Source organism: Octodon degus, unplaced genomic scaffold, assembly GCF_000260255.1.
Source record: "Octodon degus isolate 3935 unplaced genomic scaffold, OctDeg1.0 scaffold00071, whole genome shotgun sequence".
NCBI classification, from domain to species: domain Eukaryota; kingdom Metazoa; phylum Chordata; class Mammalia; order Rodentia; family Octodontidae; genus Octodon; species Octodon degus.
Genome location: NW_004524647.1, coordinates 3,519,759 through 3,525,919, shown reverse-complemented (window position 1 = coordinate 3,525,919; position 6,161 = coordinate 3,519,759). Strand labels below are relative to the sequence as shown.

Sequence of the window (6,161 nt, the reverse complement as noted above, 5' to 3'; positions counted from 1 at the left end):
TGTGTCTCTCTGGCAAGATGTTCTGCTCCTGAATCAGCTGGGTGGGTCTTGCCTCTAGCCTCTTTGCAGGGAGTTCTGCTGAAGGGTTCTGTGCTGGGCCTGCGCTCTGGGTATATTTAGGATCCGGAGGACCCCAGGTCCTCTCACTCACTCGCCGGGCCTGCGCTCTGGGTCTCTAGCTTGCTATTTTTATCACAGGAGTTTTGTAGTACAATTTCAAGTCAGGGACTGTGATGCCCCTTGACTTGGCTTTGTCACCCAGAGTTACTGTGTCTCTTGGTTTCATATGAATGTTAGGATTGTTCTCTCTAATTCTGTGAGATATGCTATTGGGGATTTCATTGCTATTGCAATATTTGGAAGTATGGCTATCTTCATTATATTAGCTCTTCTTACCTAAGAACAAAGGATATCTTTCCATTTTCTGATATCTTCTTTGATCTCCTTTTTCAGAGTACTGTAGTTTTTAATTAAAGATTTTTACTTCATTTGTTAGATAGATTCCTAGGTATTTCATTTGTTGGATGATATTGTGAATACCTCTCTGAACAAGTTCATTATTTGTGTACAGAAATGGTATTGATTTTTGAGTATTGACTTTGTATACAGCTGTGCTTCTGAATTTATTTATTTTTTATTTTTTTATTTTTTAAAATTTATTTTATTTATATATTTGTGTGTGTGTGTGGCCAGCTCAACCCACCTGGGGGCGGGGCTGGCTGGCATGTGGTGCTGGGGGATTGAACCGTGGTCCTTGTGCTTTGCTAAGCTTATTCTAAGTAGGTGCTTTAGACCACTGAGCCATCTCACCAGCCCTATGCTTCTGAATTTAGTTAGTAAAATTTTCAAATTATTAAATCTTATTAGATCTTTTCTTTATTTTATTTTTATTTTTACTTGGTATCAGGGATCAAACTCAGAACTTTACACTTGACAGACAGGCACTTATGCCACTGAGCTGTCTTTCTGGCCCTTATTAGACCTTTTAGATGTCTTTCAATGAAGTTTTTGGAGTCTTCTATGTAGTGTGTCATGTCATGTTCAAATAATGGTAATTTAATGTCTCCCTTTCTTACCTGTATTTCTTTTATTTCTTTCTCTTGCCTAATTGCTCTGGCTAATGTTTCCAAAACTTTATTGAATAAGAGTGGTTCGTAATAATGGGCATTTTTGTTTTGTTTCTGATTTTAGAGTGAAAGCTTTCAGTTTTCATCCATTTAGTATGATGCTGGCAGTTGGTTTATCATAGATGGCTCTTATCAGATTGAAATAAAGACCTTTTATTCTAATGTTTTGTAGTTTTTAGCATGAATGAGTGTTGGGTTTTGTCAAGTGTTTTTTCTGCATCCATTGAGAGAATCATATATTTTTTGTTCTTGGTTCTGTTAATATGGTGTATTACATTTATTGACTTGTGTTATAAGGAACCATCCCTAAATCCCCAGGATGAATCTTACTTGCTCATGTTGTATAAACTCCTTAATGATGTTCAACATTGTTTGCCAGTACCTTACTGAGGATTTTTGTTCCATGTTCATTAGAGATTAGCTCATAGTTCTCTTTTTTGGTTGGATTCTTACTTGATTTTGGTATCAGGATAGTGCTTGCTTCCAGGAATAAAAATAGCTGTATTGCTTCCCTTTAATTTCATTAAAGAGTTTGAGAAGTAGTACTATTAGGTCTTCTCCAAATTTTTTGTAGAATTCAGCATTGAATCCATGAGGACCTGGGCTTTTCTTTGTTGGTAGTTTTTGTTGTTGTTGTTGTTTTGGTCTTTTTGAGACAGCGTCTTGCTATGCAGTTCAGGCTGGTCTGAGCTCACTTTGTATCCCAGGCTTGTCTAGAACTCAACAACAATCCTGCTGCCTGTGTTGGTAGGTTTTTAATTACATCTTCAATTTAGTTGACTGATACTGGCTTATTTAGGATTTTTATATCTTCTTGATTCAGCTTTGGAAATTTGTATGTATCTAAAAATCTGTCCATTTCTTCTGTTTTCCATTTTATTGGAATATAGATTCTTAAAGTAGGCATAGATGATCTGGATTTCTGCAGGATATATTGTAATTTTACCCTTTCATTCCTAATAACATGGACTTGTGTCTTTTTTCCCTCTTGTTGATAAAGTTAACTAAGGGTTTGTTAATTTTATTTAATGTTTCAAAGAACAAATTTCCAATTTATTGGGGTTTTTTTGTATTTTCTTTGTCTGGAATTCATTAAATTCTGATCTAATCTTATTAGTTCCACCCTTTTATGAGCTTTGGACTTTACTTGCTATTCTTTTTATAGAAGCTTGAGGTTCAACATTAGATTGCTTATTTGAGCTGTGTTTTTCTGATAGGGAAATATTGGTGTAAATTTCCTTGGTAGGACAGCTTTTATTCCATCCCATAAGTTCCAGTATGTTGTAGTGGAATTATCATTTAATTATAGAAACTGTTCAATTTTTTTCTTTAATTTCATTTATGACTCAGGTTGTTTGGAAGGGTGTCATTTAATTTCCGTGTGTTTATCAATTTTTTGTGGGTTTTGGAGGATTACCATTGATTTTCTTTTTTTAAAAAATATTTATTTATTTATTTATTTAGTGTGTGGCCAGCTTAGCCCACCAGGGAGTGGGCGGGCTGGCATGTGGTGCTGGGGGATTGAACCAAGGTCCCTGTGCTTTGCTTGGCTTAGCTTGTTCTAAGTAGGTGCTTTAGACCACTGAGCCATCTTACCAGCCCCACCATTGATTTTCAGTATCATGTCACTGTAGTCTGATAATATGCATGGGATAATTTCAAATCCTTTATATTTACTTGAGCATGTTCTGTGAGTTACATGGTTTGTTTGGATTAAGTTCTGTATATAGCTGAGTAGAATGTATATTCTGATGTTGTGGTGTGAGACACAATAGATATCAACTAAGTTCAAATACAGTAGATATCAACCAAGTCCATTTGTTCAGAATTTCAGGTTCTCGTATTTTTTTTTTGTTGATTTTTTTTTTTTTGTCTAGTTATCCATTTGTGACAGTGGGGTACTGAGATCCCCCAATACAATTGTATTAGTGGGTTTTTTTAAATGTCCATTAATAATTTGCATTATAGGGGCCGGGGAGATGGCTCAGTGGAATAATCACTTGCCTGGCAAGCGCAAAGACATGAGTTCAATCCCCCATTCAAAAAAAAAAAATAATAATAATAATAATTTGCATTATATAGTAGGGTGCCATTTTTTAAAAATTTTATTTGTGTGTGTGTGTGTGTGGCCAGCTCAGCCCACCAAGGGGTGGGGCTGGCTGGCATGTGGTGCTGGGGGATTGAACCGCAGTCCCTGTGCTTTCTAAGCTTGTTCTAAGTAGGTGCTTTAGACCACTGAGCCATCTCACCAGCCTTAGGGTGCCATTTGTATTTGGTAGATACATATATATCTATGGTTGTTATCTTCCTTGTGGATTGTTCCTTTTATAAGAATGTACTCACCTTGTCTTTCTTAATCAATCTTGGCTTGAAATCCACTTTGTCTACAAATAGAAGAGCTACCCCTGTTTTTTTCTGCATTCCTATCACATGGAATATTGTTTTTTATCCTTTGACTTTCGTCAGCCTGTCAGTATGTTTTTAGATGATATGTTTTTCTTGTGTACAGCATATTGGTGGATCTTGTTTTTTCATCCATTCTGCCAGTCTGTTTTGATCGGTGAATTGAGACCATTTACATTGATGGTTCTAAGTGATACATATTCACTTAGCCTAGCCATGTTATTTTCCTGTTGCTAGCTCCCTTTTTCCCCCTTCCCTCATGTTTAATTACTGCTTTGCCTGGTAGATTCATTCTGTTTGGATTCATAGAGTTGTAGTCCTCATTACAGTAGGGAGAGAAATAAAACAAGAAAAAAATAACAATAAAACAACTATAAACATTGTTCAAACTCGTAAAACAGGAGCAAAAAATCAAAAAGAAAAAGATGTCCACTTCAGGGAAATTCTCTACTGTTATTGCTAGGCAGAATAGACAAACAGAGCACAGATCTGTGTTAATTTAATCCCAGCAAGCCAGCTGTAGATTTATGGCAGGGTAGTAGATAATACCAGCAAGCCTGCATCTTTAGTTTCACCAAAGTTGGGACTGGTTTCTGGCTCTGAGGATAGAACCCAACTTGTTGGGCCTGCAACACTCCTGGCAGCTTGAACTTGGTTATACCTCTCTCTAACACTGGGAGGTGAGCCAGCCCATAGCCTGTCTTGAGTTCTGTCCTCAGTTGGCTCCTCTCCAAGGTGGCAACCAGCTGTCGCCCTCTCCTGGGGGATGTGTAAATCTGAATAACCAGCCTCTATAGTTTGCTGAATCCAGTGCTTTGTTCCACTGGTGTGTTACTTCCTGGAGGCTTGTGGGTTGCCAGTAGTCATCTTGCTTCTGTAGGTTCGAATCACCCCTCCTGTGCAGTGAGCCAGGCCTTGGGGAAAACACCGTGTGTCCCCACCACCTTTTGTGTTGAGGTGTCTTTCTTCACTCCCCCATGGGCTTCATTTCTCACTTTAGATCCTTGCTTGCTCCTAAGGACCCACTTCACTCCTTCTTCTCTTCCTCATGTTGCTATATTTCAGCATCTGGACACCAAATCTTGCAGAGGCTCTTTCTCTGCTGTTACCACCTGCCATCTTCCTGGAGTGGCACTTTCTTTTGTCTGGGACTTTAGATAATTTTTTTTCCTCTCTATGGATAAGTTGACAATCACAGGGATAATTATTAGATGATACTCTTATTTTGGGGATCCTTAAAAGATACAACATTACAAGTCTCAGCAAGGTGTCTATTACACAAAGGTATTCTAAGTAAATGGTAGATGATGGTATTACTTCCACCCCTCTGCCCTTCAGGAGTGTATCATTTTGGGCTGCTTATTGGGTTGTGGTGGGAGTGCAGCAGGCTCCTAGTTCCCGATTGGCTCCTGAGCTGCCAGCTGCCAAGTGCGCATCTGGGCTGCCTTGCCTTCCATCAATGGCTGCAGGCGGGCTTTGGTGCTGACCCTGTTTTCAGAGGCTGATGAATGGCCTTGGAACAGAACAAAAATGGGATTCAAGGAATCAAAATTACACACACCTCTGTTCTTGAAAGTAGTGGTTATTTACTAGCTGAACAAGAATACTCTTTCCTGCCCCAGTCCCCCAGCAAATGTTTAAACATACAGGGTTTTTTTTTTGTGTGTGTGAATCAACTATTTATGCCTGTTTCCTAGTTTTTGTCAGCAAATATGTAAAATAATGGAAGCGGGGGCATTTTTGAGCATGCAGCAGTAGTGCTAGGGAAGCCCTGGGATGTGGGTGGACTGATCTGACTACAGTCATCTTGTCAGGGAGCCAGTTGTGAATTAATGTCTTCTGAGGTCTGTTTCTTCAAGACAGGTGGAAAATCAGAGTCTTCATCTGGGAACCATTGCCCTCATTGCACTCTCCCACCTTTCTTCTTCACACATTCCCAGCTGCCAAATATTTGAAAGCTTTTATGGTTATGTGGTTTCCCCTTCTTAGCTGATCTTTCCTGCTATCTCTGGCTCAAACTATAGCCCCTTAAAGCTCAAATAAATTATTCTCCCTTCTCCAATATTTTTGCCTGCCTTCATTCTCACCCTAGGCCAAATGAGTCCTTCTCTAGATCACTTAGTACATTTTTCAGTTATTGTGGTAAAAGTCACCTTGAACGTCTAGGTCTTTTTTTTTTAATTACCAGGGCCTTCAAAGGCCTAGCACCTGGTAGCTTCTCCATAAATGATTATATAATTAAGGAGTACTTTCCTGTTATCTTAGGCAGTTACACCACTATTGTGTATAATATTCCATTGTGTAAAAAATACCACATCTTTCTCAACCATTCCTCAGATGATGGGCATCTTGGTTGTTTCCAAGATTTGGCTGTCACAAATTGTGCTGCTATAAACATCGGCACACATATATCCCTATGATATGATGTTTTCAGATCCTCTGGAAAAATTCCCAGTACCACTATTGTGTAGTAGCTCAGAACTCAGCAACTAAAAAACAAGATTTGTTAGACTTTTTTAAAAAATCAATTAACAGTAGAAAAGTATGAAGTCGAAATATAAGAAATAAAGCCATGCTGTTAAGTTGAGCTGTGGGGGACTCAGGTCAATAATTTCTGACATTGCCAGTTAA

At 38.5% G+C, this 6,161-nt stretch overlaps 1 protein-coding gene across 3 annotated transcripts in view; it reads left to right on the top strand.

Moving 5' to 3' along the window:
• The window catches only part of Mlh1 (mutL homolog 1), an 81,307-nt gene that overhangs the window by 14,083 nt on the left and 61,063 nt on the right, over positions 1–6,161 (top strand). The window lies entirely within an intron of this gene.